At 36.6% G+C, this 15,989-nt stretch overlaps 1 non-coding gene across 1 annotated transcript; it reads right to left on the bottom strand.

The window, feature by feature from the left end:
- Positions 1 to 3,176: 3,176 nt before the first annotated feature.
- LOC146944804 (small nucleolar RNA R71) lies at positions 3,177 to 3,283 on the bottom strand. Its single transcript, XR_015029543.1, has one exon. It is a non-coding gene; the product is annotated as a small nucleolar RNA R71 (small nucleolar RNA).
- Between the last annotated feature and the right edge of the window lie 12,706 nt (positions 3,284 to 15,989).

Here is a 15,989-nt window from a genome sequence, read left to right as displayed (position 1 = left end):
TATGTTAAAAAAATGGAAATATTGAAGCATTTCTCTCTCGTGTAGTGGCACTTCCAAACGGTTTTTTCTTCTTTTGTTTTCTCTTCTGTATAACTATTTCCATAATTTCTTCCTCCCTCATAGCACCTAAGAATGAATTGGGGTCCTTGCTCTCATCTTTAAAATAATCCATTTCTCCGTTTCTATCTTGTGGATACAAGACTTTTCTAAGTTGTTGTTCCACTAGTACAATATTTCTTTTGAGGAATATTGAGACAATTGTCAGGACATAATCTTTGCAACATACAAGAAACAACTAATTATAAAGTTCATAATTTATTTGCTTCCAATTTATATAACCATTACTTATGATGCAACCTGCCTATACATGGTATTTTTAATGGTGATCTTAAATTGACCAACACAAGTTTCACAACATGAAGCACTCATAATAACATCATCGACCAATAAGGGTTTAATAACCACATAGGTCAATTGCACATAAGAGTGAATCCTATCTAGCGATATGTTAATTTTGTTTAGTGAAGAAGCAAAAACATTTGCAAAGTGACGACACAACATGGGTTGGTGGCTTGGTGTTATGAAGGAGGAAGAAATTATGGAAAAACGGTTTGGAAGTGCCACTACACGAGAGAGAAATGCTTCAATATTTCCAATTTTTTTTAACATAAATAAATAAATAAATAAATAAATAAATAAATGAGGTGTCAAGTTATTAGTGGTTGTTTGTAAAACCTTATGTGTTAGGTGTGTTTGCATGCAAGAATTTCTCTATTTTGTAAATTACATTTCCCTCCTTTCAAAGATGTTTGAATTATACCCCTCTCCCCTCTTATGTTAAACTCTCTCAATAATTTTTTTTTGATAGTGGCCGGGGTTTGAACCCCGGACCTTGCCCCAACCAGCTGAGTTAAGCTCACGAGGAAAAAAAAATGATAATCTAACATACTTCGAAAAAAATAGTATTGCAGGTCTAATTTAATATAATCAAAATTTGAATAAATATTTTTCGCTATTTTTAATCACAATTTCATTAACATATAGTTTTAAACCCTATTATAAAATATGAAACAACCCAACATAAAATTAAAATATGTGAAAATTACTAAAGACAATAAAATATGGTTATTTCTTCAAAAAAATAAAATATGGTTATTAAAAAGTTAATTTTATACTCTAAATGGACCGTCAATATATAATCAAGGGTACAACGCCCTTCAGAAGGGCCCAAATGACCCTGGGCGCGTCCTTCGAAGGGCGTCGCCTTAGAAGACTTCTAGAAGCATCTAGACGCTCTAAACATGACTTAGGACCCAAGTTGTTTGGGGGCTAATGATGACATTCTGTCATTACGTAATATTAGGGACTTATTGTGACATTTTGATAGAGTTCTTATGCAATTTCTACTGTTCTGGAGTGCAAAAAGCTTAAATGTTGAAGTCTGTTCGAAGGAAATCGCGCCACGCCAATTTCAAGCCGTGCTGCGATTTTAGAAGAAAAATTACATCCTCCCTGTTTGAGGGAAATCGCGGCACGCCAATTAACAAGGCGCGGCGCGATTTTGATGGGTCAGGCCCATGACTTCTATAAATACTGCACTCAATCTGAAGAACAAGGGTTACGATTTTGGAGAACGAAAGTGCGATTTTAACACCCAGAGGGCTGCAGCGGAGAGGATTTCATCATCTCTAACCCAGTTTATGTATGTTTTAATTCTTTCATTGATTATGCTATTTGTAAACTCAATTATGAGTAGCTAAATCTCTTAGAGATTAGGTCGGAGATGAACCTATGTAACCCTAATTGATCATATGTTGCTGTGAAACTCTATTACTTATTAATGATATTCTAGTTTTCATTCAATTCAATTGTTCTTACTGCTTTTTATATCCTGATCAAATATAAACATGATTTTGTGAGATCGAATGACTACTGACCATAGCTTTCGACTTAGACCTAATTGAATTGTTCTAATAAACATGGTTAGTCTAGGAATGGATAATCGTTTGTTAGTGATATTAGGTTAACGTGCTTAAACCTTTGATGATTATTAGACCACCTAAGGAATTAGGGGCTGTAGTTTAAAAAGAGGGTCCTAACTCAAGGGATTGATTAGGGCTAATTTGTTAACTATCGTGAAACTAGAGAATCATTAGTAATAATAGGTGCAGTAACCAATTAGGGGAAACATAGAGGATTCGAAGACCTGATCTCATCTCTCTCCTATTTTCTTAATCAAATCTTTACTATTTTATTTGATTTCTTAAAATCAAACCAAATCTACTGCCTAGTGGCAAAACAAAATAAACTTTTATACATCCTACTTTTATAACGAAATTGAATTATTGAAGTTAAAAACAGTCCTCGTGGGATCGATATTTTTACTACTTCGATAGTATTTGGTGCACTTGCCAGAGATCTATCAAGTTTTTGGCGCCGTTGCCGGGGACTGTTCAATTATTTCAACAAGGCAATTACGTTATAATTTAGGGTTTTTGCAATTTAATTTTCTGTTTTTTTTTTATTTTTATTTTTCTGTTTTCATATTCACTTGATTACTTTGCGTTGTGCAGTGCTACTAAGGTATTTTGCTGTTTATGCGAGGTAAACAGAGCTCTGACGACTTAGAGTACGATCCGGAGATTGAAAGAACTGCTAGAGCACTTCGGAAAGCTGTCCGATCGCAAAGGTTAGCTCAATCCGTTCCACCGGGTGTTCGAGAACAAGTACCGGAGCAACTCTCAAGTGAATCTGAAACAATCTCTTCTCCTAAATCTGCAACGATGGAAGGAGAAGGAGTTGTACCACCAAGACCTAAGCTTGGAGACTACGGGTTAGCCACTCATCGCGGTCAACTGACCCACACTTTTCAACCAGCTAACCCCGTAGCGTTCGACATCAAGACAACTGTCCTCAATGGTTTGAGGGACAAGCAATTCGATGGGACTGAAGCTATGAGTCCTCATGAACACTTGAGCCGTTTTGCTGAAACCTGTGAGTTTTGTGTGCAACCAGCCACCGTGACTGAAGCACAAAAGAAGTTAAGGCTGTTTCCTTTCACCTTGACGGGAAGAGCAAAAGATTGGTTGCTAACAATTCCAAACGGGACTGTCCAAACATGGGAAGAGTTAGAGCTGAAGTTCTTGGAGAAATACTTCCCTATGTCTAAGTATTGGGACAAGAAGATGGAGATCTCTAACTTCAAGCAAGGAGAAGGTGAATCATTGTATGACGCTTGGGAGCGATTCAATTTGCTTCTTAAGAGGTGCCCTAATCATGAGTTCACTGAGAAACAATACCTCCAAATCTTCACCGAGGGGGTAACACCAAACACTAGAATGTTCTTAGATGCTTCCGCGGGAGGTAGTCTCAAAAGTAAAACTGATCATGAAGTTCAAGCTCTAATTGAAAACATGGCTGGCAATGAGTATCGTGATCAAGCTAAAAAGAAAGAAAGAGGAGTGTTTGGGGTAAGTGAACAAACTGCTATCCTTGCCAACCAAGCAGCAATGAACAAACAGATCGAAGCTCTAACTAAGGAGTTTCAAGGCTTCACTTTGGCTCAAAAGCAACAACAAGTAGCTGCAATCAAGTGTGACTTATGTGGTGAAGAACATCCCAACGGTGAATGTGTTCCGGAAGGATCAAGTGAAGAAGCTAACTTCATGGGAGGATATCAAAGGCAGAATCAATACTACAATTCAGGCATTAATAAGCATCCAAATCTAAGCTACTCAAATAACAATGCTTTGAACTCTCAGATGCTCACTCCTCCTCAACAACAACAAAGGAAGCCATCCGCTCTTGAGGAAACTATGATGAACTTCATGAAGATGACTCAAGGCAACTTTGAAGAGATGAAGAAGAGTCAAGAAGCTGAAAGAAAGAACAATGAAGCTTCTAGGAAGATGCTTGAAACTCAACTGGGGCAATTAGCTAAGCAGTTGGCTGAACAAAACAAAGGCGGATTCTCAGGTAACACTAAAGATAACCCTAAGAATGAGTCTTGTAATGCTATTGAACTGAGGAGCAAAAAGGTTTTGACACCTTTAGTTCCAAAAGCTCCAAAGAAGGTTGATGAAGTAGTTGAGGTGGAGGAGAATGATGTAGTTGAAAAAAAAAATGATCATGGAGTAGTTGAAAACGAAAGGAAGGAAAAAATAGAGGGAGAAAAAAATGAGAAGTTAATTGATGAAGATTCAATCTTGAGGAAGTCGAAGAGTCAAATTTTGAAAGATGGAGACAAACCACAGGTTATTCCATCATATGTGAAGCTTCCATACCCTCACCTTTCGAAGAAGAAAGAAAAGGATGAAGGCCAATTCAAGAAGTTCATGCAACTTTTCTCACAACTTCAGGTAAATATTCCTTTCGGTGAAGCTCTTGATCAAATGCCGTTGTATGCTAAGTTCATGAAAGACTTGTTGACTAAACGAAGGAAGCCTAAGGATGATGAGAACATAGCACTTTCTGAGAATTGTAGTGCTATTCTTCAAAAGAAGCTGCCACCTAAGCTGAAGGATCCTGGTGCTTTTACTATCCCTTGTTCAATTGGACCGGTAGACATTGGAAGAGCTTTATGTGACTTGGGAGCAAGTATAAATCTGATGCCTCTTTCAATGATGAAGAAACTTAAGTGTGGGGAACCAAAACCAACAAGAATGACCATTACTTTAGCTGATCGGTCAATCTCTTATCCTTTCGGTATACTTGAAGATGTGCTAGTCAAGGTTAATGACTTGGTATTTCCAGCAGATTTTGTGATCTTAGATATGGCTGAAGATGAGGATATGCCACTCATTCTAGGAAGACCTTTCCTTGCAACTGGTCGTGCTTTGATTGACATTGAGAAAGGAGAGCTAATGTTGAGATTCCATAAGGAGCAAGTAGTGTTTAATATATTTGAGGCCATGAAGCACAAAGATGAAAATCCCAAGTGTTACCGGATTGACATTGTTGAAGAAATAGTTAAAGATGACTCTTGTGAACATCAACCAACACACCCTCTTGAACGTGCAATTGTGAATTCTATAGAAAAAGGTGAAGATGATGAAGATCTTGAAGTAAGTGATTGTGTGAAGCAACTAGCAGCAAGCAAGCAAGAGTTGGGTCCGGTAAAAACAGAAGAATTAATGGGTAAGCACTCTATAGATGCCCCTATTTTGAGTGGAGAAGGAGAGAAAAATCCAGAATTAAAAGAACTCCCTTCTCACTTGAAATATGTTTTTCTCACTAAGGATGCCTCTAAACCAGTGATCATCAGCAATACCTTGACACCTTTGGAAGAAGAAAAATTGATGAGGGTGTTAAGAGACAATCAAGGAGCTTTGGGGTGGAACATTTCTGATTTAAAGGGTATTAGTCCAGCTTATTGCATGCATAAAATACACATGGAGGCTGAATACAAACCGGTGGTTCAACCTCAAAGGAGACTTAACCCAACAATGAAGGAAGTGGTAAAGAAAGAGGTGCTGAAGTTACTAGATGCAGGTATGATCTACCCTATCTCAGATAGCTCATGGGTAAGTCCAGTTCATGTGGTACCCAAGAAAGGAGGAATGACGGTGGTAGCAAATGAAAAAAATGAATTGATACCCACCCGCACCGTCACTGGTTGGAGAATGTGTATAGACTACCGGAGGTTGAATACCGCAACAAGGAAAGACCACTTTCCATTACCATTCATGGATCAAATGATTGAGAGATTGGCTGGCCAAGCCTTTTATTGCTTCTTGGATGGGTATTCAGGGTATAATCAAATTGCAGTGGCTCCGGAAGATCAAGAAAAGACTGCCTTCACTTGTCCATTCGGTGTGTTTGCTTATCGAAGGATGCCCTTTGGGCTGTGTAATGCGCCGGCAACCTTTCAAAGGTGCATGCTTTCCATCTTCTCTGATATGATAGAGAAGAACATTGAGGTATTTATGGACGACTTTTCTGTTTTTGGCAAGTCTTTTGATCAATGCTTGTTCCATTTAAATGCTGTACTTAAAAGATGCACCGAAACTAACCTTGTTTTGAATTGGGAAAAATGTCATTTTATGGTAACTGAAGGTATAGTTTTGGGACATAAAATAAGTGCTAAAGGCATTGAGGTGGACCAAGCTAAGATAGAGGTTATAGAGAAACTTCCTCCACCAATCAATGTTAAAGGAGTGAGGAGTTTCTTGGGGCATGCCGGGTTCTATCGGCGGTTCATAAAAGACTTTTCTAAAATTTCCAAACCCCTCTGTAACCTCTTGGTCAAAGAAAACGAGTTTAATTTTGATTCGGAATGTCTAAATGCTTTTTCTTTGATTAAAAACAAGTTGGTGACTGCACCAATAATCATTGCACCCAATTGGGATTTACCTTTTGAACTTATGTGTGATGCAAGTGATTATGCTGTTGGTGCAGTCCTAGGCCAACGCAAGAACAAATTTTTCCATGCAATTTACTATGCAAGCAAGGTTTTAAATGAAAATCAAGTTAACTATTCCACAACTGAAAAGGAATTGCTTGCTGTAATCTTCGCATTGGAAAAATTTCGTTCTTATCTAATAGGCTCCAAAGTCATTGTTTTTACAGATCATGCAGCTCTCAAATATCTCTTAACTAAAGGGGATTCAAAGCCTCGACTGTTGAGGTGGATCCTATTATTGCAAGAATTTGATCTTGAAATTCGTGACAAGAAGGGAGTCGAGAACGTGGTAGCTGACCACCTCTCAAGGCTGGAGAATGATGAGGTAACAAAGAAGGAGAAGGCCATCAAGGCCGAGTTCCCCGATGAACAGCTGTTTGCTATTGGAGAAAGACCTTGGTTTGCTGACATGGCAAACTTTAAGGCCGGCAACATAGTTCCTGATGATCTAACCTACCCTCAGAGGAAAAAGTTCTTCAAAGATGCAAACCACTACTTGTGGGATGACCCTTATCTGTTTAAGGTAGGTACTGACGGTTTGATTAGACGTTGTGTTGCAGGTGAGGAAGCACATAGTATCATGTGGCACTGCCATAGCTCAGCTTATGGAGGCCACCACAGTGGAGAAAGAACAGCTGCAAAAATTTTGCAAAGTGGATTCTGGTGGCCCACCCTTTTCAAAGATTGCCACGACTTCGTCACAAGATGTGACAAATGCCAAAGGACAGGTAACATATCAAAGAGGAATGAAATGCCCCTAAAAGGAATCATTGAAGTTGAACCATTTGATTGTTGGGGTATTGATTTTATGGGACCATTCCCTTCCTCTTACTCTTATCTCCATATTCTAGTCCGTGTTGATTATGTCACAAAGTGGGTTGAAGCGATACCATGTGTTGCTAATGATGCCAAAACGGTTGTCAACTTCCTTCAAAAGAATATTTTCACAAGGTTTGGAACTCCTAGAGTATTGATCAGTGATGGGGGGAAGCATTTCTGCAATAATTTTCTTGAAAATGTGCTCAAAAAGTATAACATTAAGCACAAAGTTGCAACTCCCTATCACCCACAAACTAGTGGTCAAGCAGAGGTTTCAAACCGACAGCTGAAACAGATTCTGGAGAAGACAGTTGCGTCAAATAGGAAAGATTGGTCTAGGAAATTAGATGACGCACTGTGGGCATATAGGACAGCCTTTAAGACCCATCTTGGGTTCTCACCCTATCAGTTAGTATATGGGAAGGCATGTCATCTTCCAGTCGAGCTGGAACATAAAGCTTATTGGGCCATTAAGGCCTTGAATTTTGATCAAGTAGCCGCTGGTAAGAAAAGAATTTTGAAACTTAATGAACTTGAGGAGATGAGGCTTAGAGCGTATGAAAATGCCCTCATCTATAAAGCCAGGACAAAAAGGTATCATGACAAAAACTTAGTGCCTAGGGATATTAACTGTGGACAACTAGTTTTGTTGTATAATTCCAGGTTGAAGCTGTTTCCTGGGAAACTCAAGTCAAAATGGTCTGGACCATTCTTGGTCAAAAGTATGTCACCATATGGAGCTGTTGAACTAGTGACACCTGAAGGAGATCGAAGTTTCAAAGTTAATGGACAAAGAGTTAAACCATACCTAGGTGGCGACCTACCTAAAGGAAGGGTGGCACTCATTCTGAAGGACCTCTGAGGATCCTTAGCAGTCAAGCTAGTGACGATAAAGAAGCGCTGGGTGGGAGGCAACCCACTAGATTTACTTTGTTTTTCAATACATTCAGTTTTTATTTTCTTTTTAATGTCAAAGTCCATTGAACTTATTTCCCTATTGTAATTACTCCTGCACTTGTTTATTATTAATGAATTTGTTTTGTTTCATGTGACCTATTCCAGTTTAGTAACAGTTGTTTGATGAAACGATATTCCAAAAAGTTCTAAAGGAGGGGTGACTTGATTCAAAGGCGAAGTGTACGGCGTTGCTAGGTAGTCACATACTCCCAGAAATCTCAGCCATAAGGTTCATTGCCAAATCTTGTTTTTCAATTTACTTATATTTAGATTAGTTTTCCATGCAACTACATTTCTAGAACTTGCATTGTTTCTCTATTATTGATTGGTCTTTGTCAATTACACACTGAGGCAAAAGTGCTTGGTCCTGTGAGCCTTTTTGAAGCCTACCCTGTTTTAATTTGTTGAATTTATCCTTTCTTAACCAATTGTGAGCCGGTAGGATTAGAACTTTTTGTTCGGTGACAAACTACATTACAAGCCTAGAGACTTTTAGGACTTGTCCCTTAATGAATTTCTGAGTTAAGGCATTGTAGAATGTTGCTAAAGATTAAGTTTGGGGTTGCTATTGGAATTTGCAACCAACTAAGTTTGGGGTGGGGGTACTAGAGAATAAGAGAACAAAAAAATGAAAGAAATATGAAATTGTCATGCAATATATACACAAAAATGGTGTATCAAAAAAAAAAAAAAAAAAAAAAAAAAAGAAATTGAATGATGAAAAAGGGACAAAACATTTAAAATCCGAGTAACTTCAAACTCGATTGTCCCTAAATGTTAAAAGTATTCTCTAGTACCTTTGCATTGATTGTATTTCCACAAGGTGAATGAATGAAGGATTGAATTTTGTGCTTTAACTTCCGTAGGAATGCCTAACTCAATTTTTTTTGTAGCCTACTTATCCAAATATATCCCACCTTTCACCTAAGCCCCGTTATAACCCTAAAGACCTCAAAAGTGTGTAATGATATTGACTTTGATTGATGTTTAGAAACTTTTCAAGCATATGGTAATATGTAGACCTGCATGTCGACTGGTAGAACCCTATTTCAATTTGATGCGAGGAGTTGTGAATTGGTGGATGCGAACAAGTCAAACTAGCTCATCTTTAGCTAGAAGGAGAATGAACTTTTGGGTACTATCGTTTTGTCAGGTAACTGTTATTTTACTGTCGTTTGTCACTGTTGCAAGCAAATTCCTTGAGGACAAGGAATGGTTTAAGTTTGGGGTTGTGATGACATTCTGTCATTACGTAATATTAGGGACTTATTGTGACATTTTGATAGAGTTCTTATGCAATTTCTACTGTTCTGGAGTGCAAAAAGCTTAAATGTTGAAGTCTGTTCGAAGGAAATCGCGCCACGCCAATTTCAAGCCGTGCTGCGATTTTAGAAGAAAAATTACATCCTCCCTGTTTGAGGGAAATCGCGGCACGCCAATTAACAAGGCGCGGCGCGATTTTGATGGGTCAGGCCCATGACTTCTATAAATACTGCACTCAATCTGAAGAACAAGGGTTACGATTTTGGAGAACGAAAGTGCGATTTTAACACCCAGAGGGCTGCAGCGGAGAGGATTTCATCATCTCTAACCCAGTTTATGTATGTTTTAATTCTTTCATTGATTATGCTATTTGTAAACTCAATTATGAGTAGCTAAATCTCTTAGAGATTAGGTCGGAGATGAACCTATGTAACCCTAATTGATCATATGTTGCTGTGAAACTCTATTACTTATTAATGATATTCTAGTTTTCATTCAATTCAATTGTTCTTACTGCTTTTTATATCCTGATCAAATATAAACATGATTTTGTGAGATCGAATGACTACTGACCATAGCTTTCGACTTAGACCTAATTGAATTGTTCTAATAAACATGGTTAGTCTAGGAATGGATAATCGTTTGTTAGTGATATTAGGTTAACGTGCTTAAACCTTTGATGATTATTAGACCACCTAAGGAATTAGGGGCTGTAGTTTAAAAAGAGGGTCCTAACTCAAGGGATTGATTAGGGCTAATTTGTTAACTATCGTGAAACTAGAGAATCATTAGTAATAATAGGTGCAGTAACCAATTAGGGGAAACATAGAGGATTCGAAGACCTGATCTCATCTCTCTCCTATTTTCTTAATCAAATCTTTACTATTTTATTTGATTTCTTAAAATCAAACCAAATCTACTGCCTAGTGGCAAAACAAAATAAACTTTTATACATCCTACTTTTATAACGAAATTGAATTATTGAAGTTAAAAACAGTCCTCGTGGGATCGATATTTTTACTACTTCGATAGTATTTGGTGCACTTGCCAGAGATCTATCAGCTAAGTCAAGGAAAAACAAGCCACGAAAGGCTATAAATACCTCTTGAGATCATTCTCAAGGGATGACCAAGAATAGACTAAACCTTAGTTTGAGATATTGTACTCACCGCAAGTACAGTTCGCGCCCACTGTGGGGCCCGGTGTAATGTTCCTGGGCCACACCTCCTCCTTGGCGTAACCGCCGCCACTCAATCAAACTCCGCACCAAGTAAGGCGAGATCCTCATCATCACGTTGTTTGCCTCACAGCCATATCAGGATCGTCAGCCTCCGTCCTCCTTATATTTCGATTTGCTTTATTTTAAATTTTGATTGACGAGCTGATGGTTAAAAAATTGGTTTCCCTTCATCATCGTTTTTTCAAGTTCTGATTGACTTCTCTTAAACGCCACAACGCTCTTATGTTTCTTATGTTATATGAAGTCGATTAATTAAAAAAAGAATTGTTTCCTATATCATATTTTTTTAAAAGAAAGTGGAATTGTTTTCTTAAATAGGTGCGGCAAGATTTTAAAAAGAACCTGTTCAATTTTAAATGGATGATCTCTACACCATCCGATTTTAGATTCATTATTCATTAAATGATGTATGCGGTCTTTATTATAGACCACATAAATCATTTAATGAACGAATCTAAAATGTAGATTTTTGTTTATAATAGTGACCGGAAAATGTACGTGTTAATTTTTTAGTGCATACAAACACATGATAGTTTAACAGGTGTGAGTGTTAGCATTTGAAATATCTAGATCATAATATTTTAAGTGAAAGAATCAATTTGTGTTAAAGTACATAATTTTAGTGGATATCATGATAATTTTGTAAATAACGTTGTTTGTTGGATCTATAGTCTTGCTGCTGGATCGGTTTGGTTGACTCGCCCTCTCCCGGACCATATTTATAGATACCATATTGCCGTTTCAATCAAACATTTGTATAGATTAAAATGCCTCTTCTAAACAAGTCCTTTATATTATGCTTTTTGTAAAATCCAATGATATCACATGTTACAAAGGCAAGTCTTTTATATATGCTTTTTGTAAAATCCAATGATATCACATGTTACAAAGGATTCTGCATGGCAAAACTGCAATCCTAACACTAAGGGATGATCGTATATATGAGGTATTTCGAAATTAATCATTTATCCAATCAACAAATTGATGCCTTATATCTTTGGAAAAATATTAGTTTTATGAGTTGGCTACCTCGTAATTTATTTTGGAATTATTTTGGATGCATGTACATAATATGTGGACAATCAGTTGACTTACTATTATTTCATTATCCGTGTCTATAATACTTGCTAAAATTCATCGTGATCCACTAAATAATCATGAATTATCATTATGTATCATTCACAATTTGAAGACAGCATGGTAAATATCCTTGTGGTAGGTAAAACTTGATTCCATATTTACAACACTAATAACTATGAATGCGTGGAAGCTTATTTTCTTTTCATCCTTTGTGGTAGTTGTAATTGTGTTTATGCTATTTAATAGGGATCTTTTACTCGAATCAGTTAGCTTGTGCCTATATTGATCCTTGTTACTTTATTTTTCGTTTTTGTGGTGGCCAGGATTCGAACCCCGTCCATACCAAATGAGTTAAGTTCACGTCACTTTTATTTATTATTTGGAAGAATTCGGCCTTGTTATATATTCAAGTTTGAGAATATGTATAGTATCTATAAATGCTTTTCATAATCACTTGTATCATCTACCATCAAGTAGGAGAAAAATATGAGGTAAAATTGAATAGAAGTTAGTTCGAATTTAACATGAGCAAGAAGAACAATAGAAGATTTGGGCAAGTTAGTTCGAAATTAACAGGTGAAGGAAGACGAGTAGAAAACAACATAACAAAGCGGAAGACTTAGTTTCAATATTTTAGGAGAAGAAAGAGGAGTAGTACAGTGGTAGCTATATTTATTATATTGAATTGTAAAACAAATTCTATCATTAGGAAAATTATTTAACTACTCTAAGTACCCCGTAGCAGAAGTAAAGTGCAGTATTGCTAAAAGGCCGCATTGGAGGGATTCTGGCGAGGAAAGCCTTGGTACTTAAGTAGTCCAAGTGACCCATCTCTCTTTCCTAGGAACCCTTTCATGTACCATTGACTTTGCGAACTGAACTCACTACTTAGTAAAAACATAAATAATAGATTAATATCGCTAGACCCACATAGATGAATGAAATTGATCAGAAGACTTAGTTCCAACTTCATAGGAGGAAATAAAGACATAGAAAATAATGAAGTGAGCGAGTTAGTTCGAATTTAATAGGAGCATGATAAGTTAATGGGCGAGATACTCCTGAGTTAGTAAGAGAATCGAAAAGAGTAAAATCGAATAAGATATTTATTCTCAATTTAGTAGGAGAATGAAGAGGAGTAGAAAATATAAGCAAGCTAATAGGAGGAAGACAAAGAATAGATAGTTCCCATTGAATATGATTGAATACGATTAAGACTCCTTTATTTATTATATTGGGTACTTTGGAAGTGTGGAAGTAATATTATGGCGCGATTAAGACTCTTTTATTTATTATATTGGTTACTTTGGAAGTGTGGAAGCATTATTATGTTTCAGATAAATCATAGACAGGATGCAGACAAGCTTGCCAAGGGCGAAGTTAAAAAAGAACTCACAAAAAAGCCAGAATTAAAATGTGAAAAAGGAAATGCATATGGAAGCAATGGGCCCACCATTAAGAAGATGAAGACTAAACACGAAGTTATCCTAACCCTTTCTCGACCCTTTGAGATTTATTTTGTAGATTTTTAACGAGGCACCATACTTTCGTAAAAATATTGTTCTCTTGTTTTCTTTACTTGACTTCCGCAGAAACACATACAACTAAGAAGAAAAGCTAAAAAGCTAAATAAGAAATCTAAAGCCATAAAAACCCCCATATAGAGGTCTTCCCTAAAAAGGGTCGTAGAAGGCAAAAACCCTCATATAGAGGTCTTCCCTAAAAAGTTTCGTAGCAGGAAAAAAAAACCTCATATAGAGGTCTTCCGTAAAAAAGGTCGTAGATGAAAAAAAACTCTTATATAAAGGTCTTCCCTAAAAAGGGTCGTAGAAGAAAAATCCTCATATAGAGGTCTTCCCTAGAAAGGGTCGTAGAAGAAAAAAACCCTCATACAGAGGTCTTCCCTAAAAAGGGTCGTAGAAAAAAAAAAACCCTCATATAGAGGTCTTCCCTAAAAAGGGTCGTAGAAGAAAAAACCTCATATAGAGGTATTCCCTAAAAAGGGTCGTAGAAGAAAAACCCTCATATAGAGGTATTCCCTAAAACGGATCGTAGAAGAAAAAAAACCTCATATAAAAGTCTTCCCTAAAAAGGGTCGTAGAAGGAAAAAAAACCTTATATAGAGGTCTTCCCTAAAAAGGGTCGTAGAAGAAAAACCTTCATTTAGAGGTCTTCCATAAAAATGGTGGTAGAGGAAAACCCTCATATAAAGGTCGTCCCTAAAAAGGGAGATCGTAGAAAAAGCCCTTCCCATAAAAAAAGGGCGAAATAACTGAGGAAGAAGTCAACAAAAAAAATTACGAAGTACAAAAAACTTTAGAGGAAAAAAAGAGGAATTCGAAACACTAAAGCAAATAAGAATAAAAACTGCGATGTCTCAAACAAAGTTAGAAAGTGCTGAAGGCAGCATTAAAAGACATCACCCACGCTTTACGATCCAGCCATCAAAGCACTCCGCCTTGTCACAAGACTGGTGCTTGGGGGACTATGGAACAACTTCTTCGTAAATCATCACTTCGCCTTGTCCCAAGACTCGTGCTTGATGAGTTGTGGAACATCAATATATAATTAAGGGCACAACACCCTCCAGAAGGGCCCAAACGCCCCTAGGCGCGTCCTCCGAAGGGCGCCGCCACATAAGGCTTATAGAAGCATCTATACGATCTAAACATGACTTAGGGCCCAAGTTGCTTGGGGGCTAACTCACAGAAAAACAAGTCGACGAAAGGCTATAAATATCCCTCTTGAGATCATTATCAATGGATTACCAAAATCAGACTAAACCCTAGTTTTAGATATTGCACTCACCGCAAGCATAGTTTTAAAACTCGGCTCGGTCATCGACTCGGCAGAGGCACTGGGTCACTGAGTCGATGGCCGAACCATCGGGTCACTGGTTGAACCGCATGGTTGAATCGGATCAAACCGGATGACTCGATTAGATAACTCGGTGTTTAGATTAAATCTGTATAGTTATTTAATCAGATTAAATCGATTTGAACCGGTGACTCGGTCACTCAAAAAACTAAAATAATGACACATAGATTAGAATAAAAATAAATATCCAACAAACATAATTTTATCGACTAATTATTATGAGTTTTAAATAAAATATTTGAGCTTGATAGTTATATATGCTTATGTTTTTTTTTTGTTGTTGAAATAATTATATATGCTTATGAGTTTGACAAAGAATTTTTTTTTGAAAGATGATTTTGACAAAGATTATACCGGTGACTCAATCACCCAAAAACTAAAATAACGACACATATAGATTAGAATAAAAATAAATATCCAACAAACATAATTTTATCGACTAATTATTATGAGTTTTCAATAAAATATTTGAGCTTGATAATTAAAAGATGATTTTGACAAAGATTATAGTCGTTTATTTTATGAGGTATTTTTATCAAAAAAAAATAAAAGAAAATTGAAAGGTATTTGCTTTATAATAAATATTTTGACGAGATGGTAATATAGACAATGGTTTTATCCAAACATGTGTTATTATAATCTTAGTAAAAGCAAATTGAAAGAAAAACAGATAGTGTTTCAATGGTTGAGAGAGTTTTTTTTAATAGTTGGGTCACGAGTTCAACTCCCACCAACGCTACTTTTTACAGCATAATTTAATTAAAATATGTTCTTGCCTGCTTGAACCGGCCTACCCATCGGTTCCTGGTTCGACCGGTCCAACCGGCTGGTTCGAGCTGAGTTTTAAAACTATGACCACAAGTACTCTAAATTATAAAATTAACAGCAAAATATTTAAATTTAATTATCATTGACATTTAAATTGTAAAAAAATGAATCTATTTTTCTTAAATGGTGGTTCAAAATTAGTATATATCATAAAAATATTTAGTTATCTTAAAATAGATTAAAGTGTGTCCTCGTGAGCTTAGCTCAATTGGTAGGGACAACGCATAATATTTGCAAGGTCCGGGGTTCAAACCCCGACCACCACAAAAAAAGAAGATTAAAGTGTAGTGCATATTTAATTATTATTAATTATTAAAGGAGGGAGTGAGATGAGTATTATTAATTATTAAAGGAGGGAGTGAGATGAGTATAAATTTTACTTTTCAAAGGAGGAGAATGTATATTTTAACCATAAGAGGAGAGGAAAGTGTAATTCAAGCTTCTCTTAAGGGAGGGAAGTGTAATTTACTCTCTCTTAAGGGAGGGAAGTGTAATTTACTCTTTTTTATTTTAACCATACACAAT

This window comes from Medicago sativa, chromosome 2 (assembly GCF_051527215.1).
Source record: "Medicago sativa cultivar Bolivia chromosome 2, Bolivia_mono, whole genome shotgun sequence".
Taxonomy (NCBI): Eukaryota; Viridiplantae; Streptophyta; class Magnoliopsida; order Fabales; family Fabaceae; genus Medicago; species Medicago sativa.
This window is presented reverse-complemented; position numbering and strand designations above follow the sequence as displayed.